At 44.7% G+C, this 17,368-nt stretch overlaps 1 long non-coding RNA gene across 1 annotated transcript in view; it reads left to right on the top strand.

Annotated features, from left to right (window-relative positions):
- Nucleotides 1-11,499, top strand: part of LOC132208073 (uncharacterized) — a 44,739-nt gene extending 33,240 nt beyond the window's left edge. Inside the window, exon 3 of the long non-coding RNA XR_009444168.1 lies at nt 11,316-11,499. This is a non-coding gene — a long non-coding RNA (uncharacterized LOC132208073). The remainder of the gene's footprint in view (nt 1-11,315) is intronic.
- The last annotated feature ends 5,869 nt before the right edge of the window (nt 11,500-17,368 follow it).

The raw sequence follows: 17,368 nt of genomic DNA, 5'->3' as shown, positions 1-17,368 counted from the left end.
AAAATATTTTGTGAAGTTACTTGAGGGCGAATCTGCAGCAGAATAGTCAGATACGTCCAGGAAAGGAACTGGGAGAGTAAAGGCCATTCCATTTTGGGTGAAATTTATCATCGACAAGCCTGGAAAACCCTGGATCTTGAGGAATGTTCAGGACATGTTTACGACAAGTGCGAAGGAAGCAAATGAATGGATGACTAGTGGCGTATAAAAACGAAGTGTGAAGAAACGGTGGTGGCCAATATTGGAGAGAATATCTTGATATTCCACAGGTACATGAAGCAGGAGAATAACCAGGGAAAGAGTAGCGCCAATTAGAAACCGGGGTGTACACGGGGTGAGGGAGCAATCTGTGTTCGGAACTGAAGGGCATTGATACAGTAGACAAGTCCCTCCCATCGGCTCTCCCTTCAAGGAGAAGCATTCATGTCTCTAAAGCAGGGAGATGCAGTGTGAAACTGAAATTTTTGGCTGGTTTAAAAGTGAACAAATCCCCACGCCCAGATGTGTTGTTTCCAAGACTGCTGTGGGAGAAGAGAAAGAAAATCTCTTCAGAGATAGTAGCAACTGCAGATGCCGGAGAATCTGAGGTAAGGAGGTGTAGAGCTGGATGAGCGCAGCAGGCCAAGCAGCATCAGAGGAACAGGACGGCTGATGTTTTGAATCTGGACCCTTCTTCAGAAATGGGGCAGGGGAAGGGGATTCTGAAATAAATAGGGAGAGAAGTGGAGGCGGATCGAAGATAGGTGGAGAGGAGACAGACAGTTCAAAGAGGCGGGGATGGAACCACTGAAGAAGAATGCAGGTGGGGAGATAGAACATAGAGCAATACAGTGCACAACAGGCCCTTCGGTCCTTGATGTTGCGCTGACCTGTGAACTAATCGAAGCCCATCCCCCGACACTATCCCTTCATCATCCATATGCTTATCCAAGGACTGTTTAAATGCCCGTAATGTGGCTGATTTAACTACATTGGCAGGCAGGGCGTTCCATGCCCTTACCACTCTCTGAGGAAAGAACCTGCCTCTGACAGCTGTCTTAAATCTATCACCCCTCAATTTGTAGCTATGCCCCCTCAACCAGCTGATGTCATCGTCCTCGGAAAAAGACTCTCACTGTCCACCCTATCTAATCCTCTGATCATCTTCTATGTGTTTCTTGAATCCCCTCTTAGTCTTCTCCTCTCCAATGAGAACTGACCAAGCCCCTCAGCCTTTCTTCATAAGGCCTTTGCTCCAGACCAAGCAACATCCTGGTAAATCTGCTCTGCACCTTTTCCAATGCTTCCACATCCTTCCTGTAATGGGGCGACCAGAACTGCACGCAATATTCCAAAATGAGACCGCACTAGCATTTTGTACAGTTGCAGTGTGACATCTTGGCTCCGGAACTCATTCCCTCTACCAATGAAACCTAACGCACTGTAAGCCCTCTTAACAGCACCATCAACCTGGGTGGCAACTTTCAGGGATCTATGTACATAGACACCAAGATCCCTCTGCACATCCACACTGCCCAGAATCTTTCTATTGACCCAGTATTCTGCCTTCCTATTATTCTTCCCAAAGTGAATCACCTCACATTTATCCACATTGAACTCCATTTGCCACCTTTCAGCCCAATTCTGCCGTTTATCCAAGTCTCCCTGCAACCTGCGACGTTCTTCCACACTGCCCACCACTCCACCAACTTCAGTGTCACCTGCAAACTGAGTAATCCATCCACCTGTGCCTGCATCCAAATCATTTATAAAAATGACAAACAGCAGTGGTCCCAAAACAAATCCTTGTGCACACCACGAGCGAATTGACTCCAGGCTGAATATTTTCCATCAACCACCACTAGTTGCCTTCTTACAGAAAGCCAGTTTCTCATCCAAACTGCTAAATGTCCCTCAATCCCATGCGTCCATATTTGCTCCAATAGCCGACCACGTGGAACCTTATCAAAGGCTTTCCTGAAGACCGTGTACACCACGTCAACGGCCCTTCCCTCGTCCACATGCTTGGTCACCTTCTGAAAACTCAGTGAGGTTTGTGAGACACGACCTGCCCTTGACGAATCCATGTTGACGATCTCCAATCAAATTGGTGCTTGCTTGATGTTTAGAAATCCTAAATCTCTTCTCATCCTTTCCAAAACTTTTCCGACAACAGACGTAAGGCTCACTGGTCTATAATCACCTGGGTCATCTCTCCTGCCCTTCTTGAACAAGGGCACAACATTTGCAGCCCTCTGGTACTAAATCTGTAGAAAATGAGGACTCAAAGATCAAGGCCAAAGATCAAGAGGATAGGAGATGGTGGTGGGGCTTGATGTGGGAGGAGGGGATAGGAGGGAGAAAAGACAGGTTCGGGAGGCGGGAATGAGCTGGGCTGGTTTTGGGATGCAGTTGTGGGGAGGGGTGATTTTGAAGCTTGTGAAGTCCACATTGATAGCATTGGGCTGCAGGGTTCCCAAGCAGAATATGAAGTGCCCTTCCTGCAACCTTCGGGTGGCATCATTGCGGCACTGCAGGAGGCCCAGCATGGACATGTCATCTGAGGACTGCGAGGGGGAGTTGTTTAGTGTGAAGTGAGCATAGGTGATGTGCAAAGCGGTCCCCAAGCCTCCGCTTGGTTTCTTTGATGTTGAGGAGGCCACAATGGGAACAGCGGATGCAGCTACCACATTAGTGGCGCCGATACAGTCATCAATGTAACGGAGGAAGAGGTGGGGTTTAGGGCCAGTGTAGGTATGGAAGAGGGATCGTTCCATGTAATCTACAAAGAGGCAGGCATAGCTTGGGCCCATGTGGATACCCTGGCCACCCACTTTGTCTGTAGGAGGTGGGAGGATTTGAAAGAGAAGTTTTAGTTTTCAAGGACCGCAACTCCCCCCGCCCCCCACCCCCCGCAGTGGTCGAAAACACCCTCGACCGGGTCACCCGCATTTCCCACAACTCACCCCTCACCCCTTCTGCCATCTGCACTCTGACCCCACCACCAAAGACATTTTTTCCCTCCCCACCCTTAGGTGACTCCCTTATGCACTCCACACTCCCCCCCCCCAGCACCCAGTACACGCGGCACTTGTTCCTGCAACTGCAGGAAGTGCTTCACCTGTCTCGATACCTCCCCCCTCACCCCCATCCCAGGCCCCAAGAAGAAATTCCACATCAAGCAGATGTTCACCTGCACATCTGCTAATGTGATATTCTGTATTCGCTGTTCCCATTGTGGCCCCCTCTACATCGGGGAAACCAAGCGGAGGCTTCGGGACCTTTGCAAGTCACCGATGCACGAAAGAACTGCACCTACCAGTCGCGAACCGTTTCACCTCTCCCTCCCAATACTCAGATTACATGTCCATCCTGGGTCTCCTGCAGTGCCACCTGAAGATTGCAGGAGCAGCGCCTCATATTCCGCTTGGGAACCCCGCAGCTCAGTGGTATCAATGTGGACTTCACAAGCTTCAAAATCTCCCCTCCTGCTCCCGCAACCCAAAACCAACCCACCTATTCCATCCTGCCACCTCAAGCCCCACCCCCACCTCCTACCGACTAACCTCTTCCCGCCCCCTTGACCTGTTCGTCCTATCTGGACTGCCCTGTCTGCTCCCTAACTTCCCACCTGCACTCCATCCCTGCCTCTTTGACCTGTCTGTCTCCTGTCCACCTATCTTTTCCTTTATCCAACTTCTATCCGCCTCCCGCTCTCTCCCTATTTATTTCCGAACACCCTCTCCCTCCCCCATTTCTGAAGAAGTGTCTGGGCCTGAAACGTCAGCCTTCCTGTTGCTCTGATGCTGCTTGGCCGGCTGTTTTCATCCAGCTCTGCACCTTGTTACCTCAGAAAGAAAATCTCAGTGGCCCTGACCAGTTTTTCAATTCCTCTCACAAGGGAAGTACCAGAGGGTTGGAGAACAGAATGTGGTTTCACTTATCAAGATAAATGCAAAACTATTCAATTCCAGTGGAGGTTTGAGATGCAGTGTTGATGTTTGTTCTATGTAGTAGCCTGGCCTTAACTTGTCCTGTGGTGAGATGTAATTTGAGGGGGATGCTGTGCTTTTTTTTTCTCGTTTTGGTACGGTATGTGTTACTTGACCTTGTCAGCCTATTTTATAGAGTCATAGTCGTACAGCGTGGAAATGGGCCCTTAGGTCCAACATAATCCCAAACTAAACTAGTCCCAACTGCCTCTTCCTGGCCCATATCCCTCCAGCCTTGTCCTATTTATTAACCTTGATCAGGTCACCTTTCATCCCCCTTTGCTCCAGTGAAAAAAGTTCCAGCTGACCCAACCTTCCTTTATCACTGAAACCTTCCATGCTCAGCAACGATCTGGTAAATTTCTTCTGTGCCCACTCTTGCTTAAAAATATCCTTCCTATAATAGGGCAACTGTAAATTTGTACTGTAGAAACCTTCAAGACTAGAAAAACATAAAAGCAAACAAAGCAGGAAATGAAGGGATCAAATTGTAGTTCAGGAAGTGGAAAAATGGAAGTGGCTTGAGTGCAGCATGTTCTGGACTAACATGCACTGTAGTTCTGAAAGGGCATTTCACCGTTGTGAGTGGAAAGTTGTAGATGAAATAGTGACTTGAATCTTCATATACGCTCTCTGTCCAATTGATGTTGGAAACTCCTTCATGTTTCTAATGACGAATCCCAGGGATCGCTGCTGTTGTCTAGCTGATAGCCAGCCTTCAAACTGTTTCAAAGAGGAAAAGAACAAAGAAAATTACAGCACAGGAACAGGCCCTTTGGCCCTCCAAGCTTGCGCCATTCCAGATCCTTTATGTAAACCTGTCACCTATTTTCCAAGGATCTGTTCCCTTTGCTCCCTGCCCATTCATGTTTCTGTCTAGATACATCTTAAATGACGCTATTGTGCCGCCTCGAACGCCTGCGTTGACAACGCGTTTGAGGCACCCACGACTCTCTGCATAAAGAACTTTCCACTCATATGCCTTAAACTTTTCCCCTCTCACCTTGAAATTAGTAATTGAGTCCCCCCACTCTGAGATAGAAAGCTTCTTGCTATCCACCCTGTCTATACCTCTCATGATTTTGTCGACATCAATCAGGTCCCCCCCTTCAATCTCCGTCTTTCTCATGTAAATAATCCCAATCTACTCAACCTCTGTTCAGAGCTAGTGCCCTCCATACCAGGTAACATCCTGGTGAACCTCCTCTGCACCATCTCCAAAGCATTCACGTCCTATTGGTAATGTGGCGACCAGAACTGTACGCCATATTCCAAATGTGAACCCAAGTCCCATAAAACTGTAACATGACGTGCCAACTCTTATACTTGATACCCCGTCTGATGAATGAAAGCATGCCGTATGCCTTCTTGACCACTCTATTGACCTGCGTTGCCACCGTCTGGGTGCAATGGACCTGAACACCCAGATCTCTCTGTGCATCAATTTTCCCCAGGGCTTTCCAATTTCCCGTCCAGTTCGCTCTTGAATTGGATCTTCCAAAATGCATCACCTCGCATTTACCCGGATTGAACTCCATCTGCCATTTCTCCACCTAACTCTCCAATCTGTCTATATTCTGCATTCTCCAACAGTCCCCTTCGCGATCCGCTACTATCTGTTTCGCATCGGTTTTGCACAAAACTAGATTTTTGTTCTATTTTTGCAAGTGAATTGTTTCAAATTAGTTGCTGTTCTTTGTAAATCACAATCATGAATGCACATCCAAGCAGTGGGGAGAGGGGGAGAATGGATTTTTTGACGTCATGAAGTCTGAGATTTGTTATAATCCGCAAATATTGTCATGATAATTTTTAAAATTCACGAGCATGTCATTGATGTTGCTTTCTTGGGCTGCATTTGCTATCCATCCAGAATTGCTGTTGAGAAGGTTGTGGAGAATTGGCCTGTTGAATAGCTGCAATGCACGTGGTATGAATATATTAATGAAATACTGAGGACAGGAGATGAATTGCTTTTACTCAGTGGAAATGAAGTAACAGTCATACAGTTCCAGATCCAGGATTCTGCTGATTTTGACAGGGAACATGCAGATTCTGGAGCTGCTGTTTAAATATTTTTGGGTGGTAGGGTTCACACAATTATCAGGTACTGTGGAAGGAGTTTGATGAATTGGTGCATTGTCTCGTTGTAACTCCCCATCTCAAACAACAGTTCATTCTCGATCCATTGTTAATTGTAAATTTTCAGTTCGACCGAAAGGAAAAACAGTATTGAGGGATATGGACCAAAGGCAATATGGAGGTAGGCCGCAATTAAGTTATAATCTCATTGGATGGTAGAAAGTGTTTGAAGGGTTGAATGGCCTACCTGTTTTCCTATATCCTTACGTAAGAAGGGGGATCAATCAGTGGGATGATTTGACTGCATTGCTGTCGTTTATCGATAGTGTTGTCGGAGTCGCACTCGTTCAGCTGAGTGAAGAGTATTTCATTGACACCCGGATTTGGAGTTTATCGGCAGTGGACAGATGTTGAGAAGTCCAAAGTGAGTTACTTGCTGTAGAATCTATTGTCTCTGATCTACGGTTCCAGTCACATTGATTAACATAGATCCAAGAACACTTCAGCAGAGGAACAGGCCCTTTGGCATGCAATGTTGTGCTAAACATGATGCCAAATTTAGCTAAAGCCTTCTGAATGTCCTTGATTCATATCCCTACATTCCTTGTATATTCATGTACGTATATAAAAGTGTCTTAAACGGCCCTATTGTATCTGCTTCCACAGCCACCCCGGCAGTGCTTTTCAGACTCCTACCACTCTCTGTATATAAGAATTGTCTCTGACATCTCCTTTGAACTTTCCTGCTCTCACCTTAAATACATGCCCCCAGTTTTAGACATTTCAAATCTGGGAGAAGGGTTACAGTCAGAATCTGTCCATGCATGTCACAAATTTGTAAACCTCTATCAAGTCTTCCCTCAACCTCTGCCACTGCAGAGAAAACAGTCTGAGTCTTTCCAGCCTCTCCTTTCTAGCTCAAGCCCTCAAATCCAGGCAACCTCTTTTGCACCCTATTCAAAACCTCCACGTCCTTCCTGTAACATGACGACCAGAATTGGATACAATTCTTCAGAGTGCAATACTTAAGGCCTAACCAAAGTGTTCTAAAGCTGGAACATGACATCCTGATTCTTGTGCTCGATTCCCGAACTAATAAAGGCAAGCATTCCATGCGTCTTCTTTGCCACTCGATCAACTTGTGTGGCCCCTTTCGGGGAGCGATGAACTGAATCCCAAGATCCCTGTATACACAAATGCTGCTCAGGGTCCTGCCATTAACTGTATATTTTTCCTTAACATTTAATTTCCCAAAGTGGAGCACTTCACACTTAATGGATTAAAATTCACTTGCCATTTCTGCAACGGATCTGTATCCTTCTGTATCCTTTTATGACTTTCTACCCTAACTACCACTCTACCAATCATTCTATCGTCTAAAAACTTACTAACCCATCCATCTATCTTGTCACCTCAGTCATTTTATATATATACCACAACAGCAGAGGTCCCCGTACAGATCCCTGCAGAACACAATAGTCCTGGATCTGCAGCCTAAAAAGCACGTTTCCACCACCACCCTCTGCCTTCTCTGGGCAAGCCAGTTGTGAATCCAAGCAGATAAGTGACCACGGACCCCATGGATCTTAATCTTCTGGATGATCCTACGGTGAAGCACCTTGTTGAAAGCCTTGCTAACATCCATGTCAACAATATCCACCACTCTACCTTCAATGATCACATTAGTTACCTCCTCAAAAAATTCAATCAAGTTAGTAAGACATGACCTGCCCTGCACAAAGCCATGCTGACTGTCCCTAATTGGGCAATGCTGTTCCAAATACAGGTAAATACAATCCCTAAGAATTCTCTCCAATAGCTTCCCAATGAACGATGAGAGACTCTCTAGTCTATAGTTTCCTGGATTGATCCTATTTACCTTCTTGAACAAAGAAGAACATTTAGCAACTTGCTCGTCCTCCAGTACCCCTCCAGTGGCTACCAAGGATACAAAGATATTGCTGAATGCCCCGACAATCTCCTCTCTCACCTCGCTCAAAATCCTTGAGTAGATACCATTGGGTCCTGAGGACTTATCCACCTTAATGCTCTTTCTTGATCTCAAAATGCTGTTGTCATATGAGCATGCTCCACACAAATCCCACTATCCTCCACACCCTTCGCCTGAGTGAATAGTGATGCACAGTCCTCATTTCGGATCTTGCTCATATCCTCTGCTTCCGTACACAAGTTCCCTCCTTTATCCTGAATGGTCCTACTTTCTCACTATTTATCCCCTTGTTTTTGATGTATGCATCGAATGCCTTGGGATTTCCTTTAACCCTCCTTGCCAAGGTCATTTCATCACCCTTTCTTTTTCTGCTTTCTTTATGTCGGCCCTGTTCGATTTTAGCTTCCAAAACCTGACATATTTCTGTTTTTTGCCCATTTGACTAACTTCACAACCTCCCCAATTATCCAAGGGTCTTTTACCTTGCCATCCTTGTCCTTCCTCCTTCCTGATCCTAAACTCATAAGCAGGCCTTTAAACAATTCCCATGTGGCAAATGTGACAGCTCCCCCCAATTAACACTCCCCAGCTCCTACCTAAAATTGATATAATTTACTCTCCCCCAAGGTCCTGACTTATCCTTCTTCATAGCAATCTTAAAATTGAAGGAGTTGTGATCACTATTTCCAAAATGCTTTCCCACCCTTCTCACCAGTTACCTGACCAGGACAAAGTCCAGCATGGCCCATCTTCTATCCATATACTGTGTCAAGAAACTCTCTTGGATAGACTTAACAAATTCAGCCTCATTTAAACTCTTGTTGTAAGGGAGTCCCAGTCAATACCGTGGAGGTTAAATTCACTGACTGTGACAACTCTGAGTTAGTGCATCATTTCACAAGCTGCCTGCATATTTGTTCCTCAGTGTGTCAGTGGCAACAGGGGAGCAGGCTATTAGTTTAATCTGATCAGAGTGATTGTGTCTATCTTATTTTTGAATGCTACCTATATTGCCTCAGTGGGCAAGCCCTCCAGAATGTCCTTTCTGGGTGCAGATGTCACATTTCCCACAGGTCAGGAGAGCACCTCCTTCTTTTACCTTCCCCTCTATCTTGTCGAAAACAATGAAACCCTGGAACATTGAGCAACCAGTCCGGTCTCTGTCTCAACCAAACCCATGTAATGGCCTCAACATCAGAGTCCCATGTACTGATCCAGGCTCTAAGCTCATTTGCCTGAGCTATAATACTCCTTGCAGTGAAAGAAACATAGGTCAGCTTGTTTGTGCCATCATGTTCATGTACCTGTGTCTGACTGCCATTCTTTTCTGATTTATTGGTCCTAACATGTACCTGCTATCAATTCATCGACTTGCTGACCTGCTGCTCTCGTTTCCAGCTGCCTGCCAGCCTTTAAATCATCCTAAGTAGCACTAGCAAACCTCCGTGTGAAGATATTTGTTCCCGTTCAGTTCAGGTGCAACCCATTCCTCTTACACAGGTCACCCCTTGCCGAAGAAGTGGACCCAGTTATCCATGAACTTGAAACCCTGGCCCCTGTACCAGCTCCTTAACCATGCATTCATCTCACCTATCTTTCTATAATTTAGCTCACGAACATGTGGCTCTGGTAGTAACCCAGTAACTATTACCCTCTAGGTCCTGCCTTTCAGCCTCTTTGCTAACTCCTTGTACACAGTCCACAGGATCACATCCCTCTTTCTTCCTACGTCATTGGTACCAATGTGGACAATAGCCTCTGGCTGCTCACCCTCCCCCTTAAGAATTTGTTGCAACCACTCAGAGATGTCCTTGACCTTTGCACCAGGGAAGCAACACACAGCCCTGCTGTCTCAAATGTGGCGACAGACACCATGCCCCCAACGAATGAGCCTCCAACCACAATCACTCACTTGGATTTGCCTGACCCTGTTCCACAGCAGGGCGGTTTGTACCACGGACCTGGCTACTGCTGATTAGATAACTGACCCAGTTTAGTTTTAGATCAGTGTTAACCTTGATGAAGTGGATAGCCAAGCACCTCAGTAGTCTACAATACAGGAGAATGAAATTCTTAAGCTCACGGATTCTGTGACAGTCAAAGAGAAGCAGTGAATTTTTCCAACCTCATTTCCAACACCTGGTGCATAGCCTTGCATGGCTTGGATAGCACTTGTACATTTAAAAATAAATGTAAGGATGATGTTCAGGTAAGGACATGGAATTTTGTGATATGGTCATATTCTCTCTTGTTGGAGCTGATTGCTGCTTAGCACTTGTGTGGTGCAAATGTTACTTATCGTTTATCAGGCCCAGCCTGATCGTTGTCCAAGTCTCACTGTATTTTCTCATTGTTGATTTCACTGTTGGAAAAGTCATGAATTCTGCTGGACACCTGGACAATATTCAATGAACATTCATGTCTCCAATTTGGTTCAAATGAAGACATGACTTCAACCAGTGCAGGTATCCAGTGAATGCCACTGACTCAATTTTCTATTCCTCTGCTTCACACCACATTCAATCAGAAGTTGGCTTGGTGGAAATGACAGATTGCACTTTCCTTCCTTTTCAAGCTCAGGATCGCTGATCATATTTGTGGTAACTCCTGAATGAGGTTACGAGAAGTGTGGCATGACGAAAAGTAAACTGAACCTTAGTGTGCAGCTGTTTGACAGCACTGTCATCCAGATGTTGCATTACTTTGCTGATGATTGAGAATACATTGAGGCCATAATTGGTCAGCACAATTTGTCTGACTATTACATGATAGGTCATCTTTCTCTGAAATGTGAGTGTCGCAAGTGTTTAAAAATGTACTGGAAAACATTTACTGTTGGTGTGCTGACCTTGGGGCACATTGTTCCAATACAGTTTGTAAGATGCTGCCAGGTGCCATGGCATTTGCAGTATCCAGAACATTCAGTCTTGTCATTGCATGAAATAACTTGAATTGCGTGTAAGTAAAGATCTGTGATGCCTCCTCAGGATGAGGGCAAGAAGATCATCCAGACTGATGCGATGAATGGTTTCATCTGCCTCTTCACCTTTTGTTCGTAACATCTTGTAATAACTGCCATGTAGCCTGATGAGAAACTAAAGCTCACCTTGATTCATTTGCATTCGAAGGTGCCTATTTTTCCCAAACAAAAGGACCCATCACTGAGCGGGAAGTATGGAGAATGTTATAGACATCAGTGGTGAGACAATGGTGGATCTTGACCAGAAAACCATTGTTGTGTTGGTGAAATGCAAACAAAAATCTATATGATGTAAACTTTATTCTCAGCTAATCCCTTTCTCAAATGACAGATTCTGATGTCGGTAACTGGAAAGCCTCCATTGTTGGAGGACGAGAAGCCATATCCAATTGAAGCAGCATAGGCTTTTGCGATGACTGTGGAAACCACTGCTTATGCCTTGCTTCAAGCATTGTCAAGGAATGATACTGACTATGCAACACCGATTGCGAGGTGGCTAACGATGCAACAGAACTATGGTGGTGGATTTCACTCGACGCAGGTAAATGCTTGAGATCACAACAACAGGCATTCAGATATTTCCATTGATCATGTTACTAACTGGTGGTTGTTGCAGTTTGCAATCAAACTGGGCACTGCATTTTCATCTGCAGGTTTGGTGCATTGGCACAAATACCAGTTCTTCAATGGTGTTAATCCTTGGTTAAATTCTTACATGCACTTTGACTGTGCATCACTTTTCCTTTTGGCATTGTCCTTGAAAAGTACCTGTTTCTGTAAACCTTCACTTGCTTGTCACAGGATCATTGAGGGACAGCATAATAGAGTGCCATGGCAATGGAACAGACCCTTCAGCAAATTGTATGTGCCCTCACAAGATGCAAGTCCCGAACTATTCTCATCACATTTCCCAGCACTCGACCCAGAGCCTTGTTTGCCTTGGCATCGCAAATGCCCAATCACAGACTTGTTAAATGTTATCATGCTTTCTGCCTCTACCACCCACACAGTCGGTGCGTTCCACATTCTCACCACAGTTTGGGTGCAAAAACAAGTAAGTTTCCTCAAGAGATAGTAGGAACTTGCCAATGCTGGAGAATCTGAGAGAGCAAGGTGTAGAACTGGATGAACACAGCGGGCCGAGCAGCATCAGAGAAGCAAGAAAGCTGACGTTTCGGGTCGAGACCCTTCTTCAAAAATGGGGGAGGAGAAGGGGATTCTGTAAAAAATAGGGAGAAGTGCGGAGGCAGATAGAAGATGGATAAAAGAGAAGATAGGTGAACTGTCCCGTGCTGTCCACTCACTGTCCCCTGCTCCAGAATCATAGAATCAGAGAATTGTACAGAATTGAACAAGCACTTCATTCCATTGTGTCTGTAACCACTGAAGCCACACTAAGTTGACATTCGGCTCATGTTCTAGCAATAGGCCCATTGCCTTGAATGTTATTTCATTTTACGTGCTGTACCAACCCTTTTTCTTTCATGTGAAAAGATTATCCACCTCAACTGAAGTCCCAGACAATGAATTCCAACCCCCCAGCACCTTCTGGGTGTCTTTTCTTTCCTGAAATTCCTTCTGAGCTTTTAGCTTAAATGTATGTATCTCTTCCTCTACCACCACCGCCCCCTGACCGACCCCATTATGGACCTTCTTTTTACCTCGCCCCTACCCATATTAATCGAAACAATTTTTTCAGGACCTCCTTCAACCTTCTCTACTCGAAAGAAAACAAGCCAACCTTATCCAGATAAAACAGTGATGCTAGATACAATGGGAACTGCAGATGCTGGAGAATCTATGAGAACAGTGTGGAGCTGGCTGAACACAACAGGCCAAGCAGCATCTCGGGAGCACAAAAGCTGATGTTTCAGGCCTAGACCTTTAATCAGAGATCGGCAACAGTGATGCTGCCTGGCCTGCAGTGTTTCTCCAGCTCCACACTGTGTGATCTCAGACTCCAGCATTAGCAGTTATTGCTAACGCAAACTTATCCAGACTCTCCATCGAGTTAAAATGCTTCACCCCCTCAGAACATCCTGATGAATGTCCTCCACACATGCTCAAATGCAAACACCTCCTTTCTATAATGGAGAGACCAGAACTGCACTGAGCACTTCAGCTGGGGCCTAACCAAAGTCCTGTACAGCTCTTGAGCCATGTGCTTTCTGAACTGTCCTTTTAAGCTGCCATTCCATGTTCAGGAATCTGTGGACAAGCACCCCAAGATCACACCATTCCTCTGATCTTCCTAGTGTCCTGGCATTTCTTTGAATGATTCCTTGCCTTGTTAGTTTGTCCAAATTGCCTTATTGATCAGGGTTAACATTCCATCTACCGTTGACCTGCCCATTTGACCAATCTGTAACTTTGGATTCAACTTGCTGTATTTTCCTGGACCCCCCGAGCTTTACCTTCTTTGCCACGCTCCCATTTGGGACCCTGTCCAAGTCTTTGCTGAAATCTATTTTCATTACATCAACTCCCATCTGCACACTCCGTCACCTCTTTGAAAGAATCATCTAAGTTTGTGAGGCGTGACCTCCCTCTGACAAAGCTATGCTGACGGTCGCTGATCAGACCCCACTTCTTGAAATGGAAATTAAGTCTGCCGTTCAGAATTTTCTCCAATATTTTCCTCTCTACTGATGTGATACTCACCGGTCTGTAATACTCTGCTTTATGTTTGTCACGCATTTTGATAAGTGGAACTATGTTACCTGTTCTCCAGTCCTTTGGTACTTTTGAAATCTCTGTATGAGGGCGAGTGGAATGTTTTCTCTCATCTCCCTGGGCATCGTGGCATACACCTCATCCAAACCTGGGATTTGTCCAATTTTAAATTCACCAAAACACCTAACATCTCCCCAGTCTCTGTTAATTCTGTCCGAGAATTGTGTGCTCCTTCTCACATGTAAAAGCTGATGTGAAATTCTCGTTTAACACCTGACATTGCCCTCCAGTTCAAACCATTCATTTGCCTCTTCATCCCTAATGAGACCTGGTTTTCCCTGGGTTTTCTCTTTCCCTCTGAGACACTTGTAGAAGATTTTGAGATTCTCCCTCATCCTAATCTTGGTCACCAGCGTTCTGTTGCCCTGTATTTGTTCTCTGAATTGCTATGACGAGATGCCCCTGCACACTATACATCATCATCATGGTGGTTTCTCGCAGATATGGATGACACTCTCCCACTCTCAGGCTGAATTGATCGCCGGCTGTACAGACCGATGCAGCTGCCGTCGGCTCTGTTGCACTCGGGGCAGAAGGCAGTCGTGGGAAGGGGTGAGGGAGGTGTTGGTGTGGCTGCATGGCTTCCGCTGCTTCCAAAGGCAAGCCTCAAAGTGTTTGATGCCTTCCCAGGTGCTCTTCAGGCTTTAGGCCGTCTGAGACCGGCGATTCCCAGGTGTCTGCAGGAATGTCGCACTTCACCATTGAGGACTTGAGTTTATCACCGAGTGCTTCCTCTGCACATCTGGGTCTCGCCTGCTTTTTTGAAGCTGGGATGAGAACATGCGGAGAGTCTCGTGTCAGTCATGCAGATGAAGTGTCCAGCCCATTGTAGCTGATCGAGGATGGTCAGTGCCTCAGTGCTGGGGATGTTGGCCTGGTTGACGTTAGTGCGTCTCCAGGGACTCATGTTCCCTTGATGACTGTTATACACCTCCCTTTTCCTTTTTATCTGGTCAAAGAACAAAGAAAATTACAGCACAGGAACAGGCGCTTCGGCCCTCCAAGCCTGCGCCAGATCCTATTGAAAGTAGCGTGTTGATGCATTTGTGTAATGATTGTGTTTTGTTTGAGCCCTAACACTCAAAGCAGTGTAAGAATGTCTTTGTGCAGCAGGCAAGGTGTCATGAGATTGAGCCTTCATACACTTGCAAGATGTTGAAAATTTGCCATTATTTATTAAAACACTGATAAATTTCCATGATCAACATTTCTGTTACACTGCAATGATTATCCCGTGGCATGTAAAATCAGAAAGATACGATAAAATGAGACTGGGTCATGCCCTAGTCTTGCGGACTTGGGTCAGCATGCAGGGAGAATGTTTGCATTTCATGCATGTGGAAGTACTGAAATATTTCCATGAATCTAAAAGTCACTTTTCCCTTCATTGAAGGACACAATCATTGCCTTGGAAGCTTCATCATGATACGACATTGCATTTCTGAAGAGGGAAGAAGAAATCAACATGCAAATTCAATTCCATGGTTTTGGACGTCCCATTGAGAACACGATTCATGTGCGCCGGCATAATGCTCTGACCGAGAAAGAATTGAAGGTGAGTTTGTAGTTTGGAAGATCGCAGCAATTTATGCATCAACTTGTTCATCAATAATGTTCCATTGCTTTCAAACTGCATTTTCCACTCTGCAAGATAATAACTGTTAGAACAAGCAACAGGATGGGTAGATGGGCTTTGGGGAATGCAATGGCACAAAACCCAATCCATTCGACAACATATTTCAGATATGTCGACAAATTAAATATTCCAGCAGAGGGATAAAACAAGGAAGATGAGAGTGAGGAGGCAAGAGTTCTGATGACAAAAGAACACGAACTTACCTTTATCCATTTGAGCAAAAAAGCAGGCACACAAACAAATAATCAGCTAAGAATGCACATGTGCAACAGAGGCTACAGGGGGACGAAGAATGCCGAATTGTTGTCATGCGTATTGCTGAAAGGGTGATTGAAACAGATTCTGTGGTAAATTTGAAGAAATACAGATAATGCATCTCAGGATGTTGGAGAAAGAACATTTATTGACTGAGGCAAATTGTATTGCCCTTTTCAGGAGTTATTTGGGTCATAATGAATTCAAAGACTTTCTTCTGTGCTGAAAGCTTTAGCTTAGTTGCAGCTGGATCACAATTTCTGTTCCTGGTAGTATTTAGCAAACTATTAAAAGTGAATGTCACTGCACAGAATTCCAAACATGACTGCAATCAGTAGAGAAAATATCCAGGGGGTGTGATGAGTTGTATCCTCTCATGTTGAACAATGCAGCTACAGATACAATGGAGGCACTGATGATAATCTTCCAAGAATCCTTAGATTGTGGAAAATTCTCAGAGGATTGAAAGATTGTGAACATAACACCATTATTACAAAGATAGTTGGACAAAATAGTAAGCAAGTGTTGCCAATTTAGGTCAACCTGGGTAGATGTTCATGCCGGCAATGAAAGATGAAATAACAGGGTACTGAGTGTGCTATAACATCCTACAGAGTTAACATCCTTTCATAACGGGGAAATAATACTTGACAAACTTGCTACAGTGCTTTGAGAAGGAAACAAACATTACTGATGAAGGACCACCAGTTGACATTGAGATTTCAACAAAGCATTTGATAAGGTATAGCTCGTAAGGTGTCTCAAAAGAAAAGAGCCCATGTGTTCAAGGGTAGTATGTTCGGATGGACGGAGGACTGCATCGTAAATAGAAGTAGAGACGTAGCAGCAGGATGGTAACTTACAAGTCATGTACGGCCACAGAGCGAGTGCTGCGGAGGCCGTACACCTCATGTTGACTGGGTTGATTTCGGAAATGGCGGAGGGGATTGCTATGCTTAGGAAAGTTGGGCTACATTCATTGGAGTTTATAAGATTGAAAAAAACTTATTTTTTCGACATTTAAGATTCTTAAGAGGCTTGATAGTGTATATCCGTAGAGATTACTCTCATTTGTGAAAGATTTTACGACCAGAGGCCACATTTTCAAATTGGTTGCCTATTAATTCAGGGAAGAATTACTTCTTTCAGGTTGTAGCAATCTATTGAACACTTTAGCCAAGAAGATTTTCGAGGTAATGCCATTAATCATATGCTAGGTTGTAACGGCCAGGTTAATTTTTAAATCAAGAAACAATGATAATGAGAAAAGGGTCTAGGCCTGAAACGTCAGCTTTTGTGCTCCTGAGATGCTGCTTGGCCTGCTGTGTTCATCCAGCTTCACATTTTATTATATGCATTGATTGTAATTTCCCAAAAAGGTTTAGATTCTAGAGAAGCATCTGAGGGCTGGAAAAATGCCGATGTGACGTCCCTATTTAAAAAGGAGAGAGGCAAAAAGAAGATAACTACAATCGAAACAGCCTGGCATCTATTGTTGGAAATATGTGGCAATCAACTATGAAGAAAATAATAGCAGAACATTTGGAAAATCAGAATCTAATCAAACAGAATCACCATAGCCTGCTGAAAGAGAAATTATGTCTGGCTAATTTGTTTGGGTTTTTGGAAGAAGTTTTGGAAGGAGAATTAATAGAGGAAAACCAGTAAATGTGTTGTGTTTGGACTTGGAGAAAGCATTTGAGAATGTACTCAAAAGTAATAAGCTGAGAGCTGAGGTTTTGAAGGTAGTATATTGCTTT

The sequence above is a fragment of the Stegostoma tigrinum genome, unplaced genomic scaffold (genome assembly GCF_030684315.1).
Source record: "Stegostoma tigrinum isolate sSteTig4 unplaced genomic scaffold, sSteTig4.hap1 scaffold_277, whole genome shotgun sequence".
NCBI classification, from domain to species: Eukaryota; Metazoa; Chordata; class Chondrichthyes; order Orectolobiformes; family Stegostomatidae; genus Stegostoma; species Stegostoma tigrinum.
The sequence above is the reverse complement of the archived record's forward strand: the minus strand, read 5'-3'. Positions and strand labels throughout refer to the sequence as shown.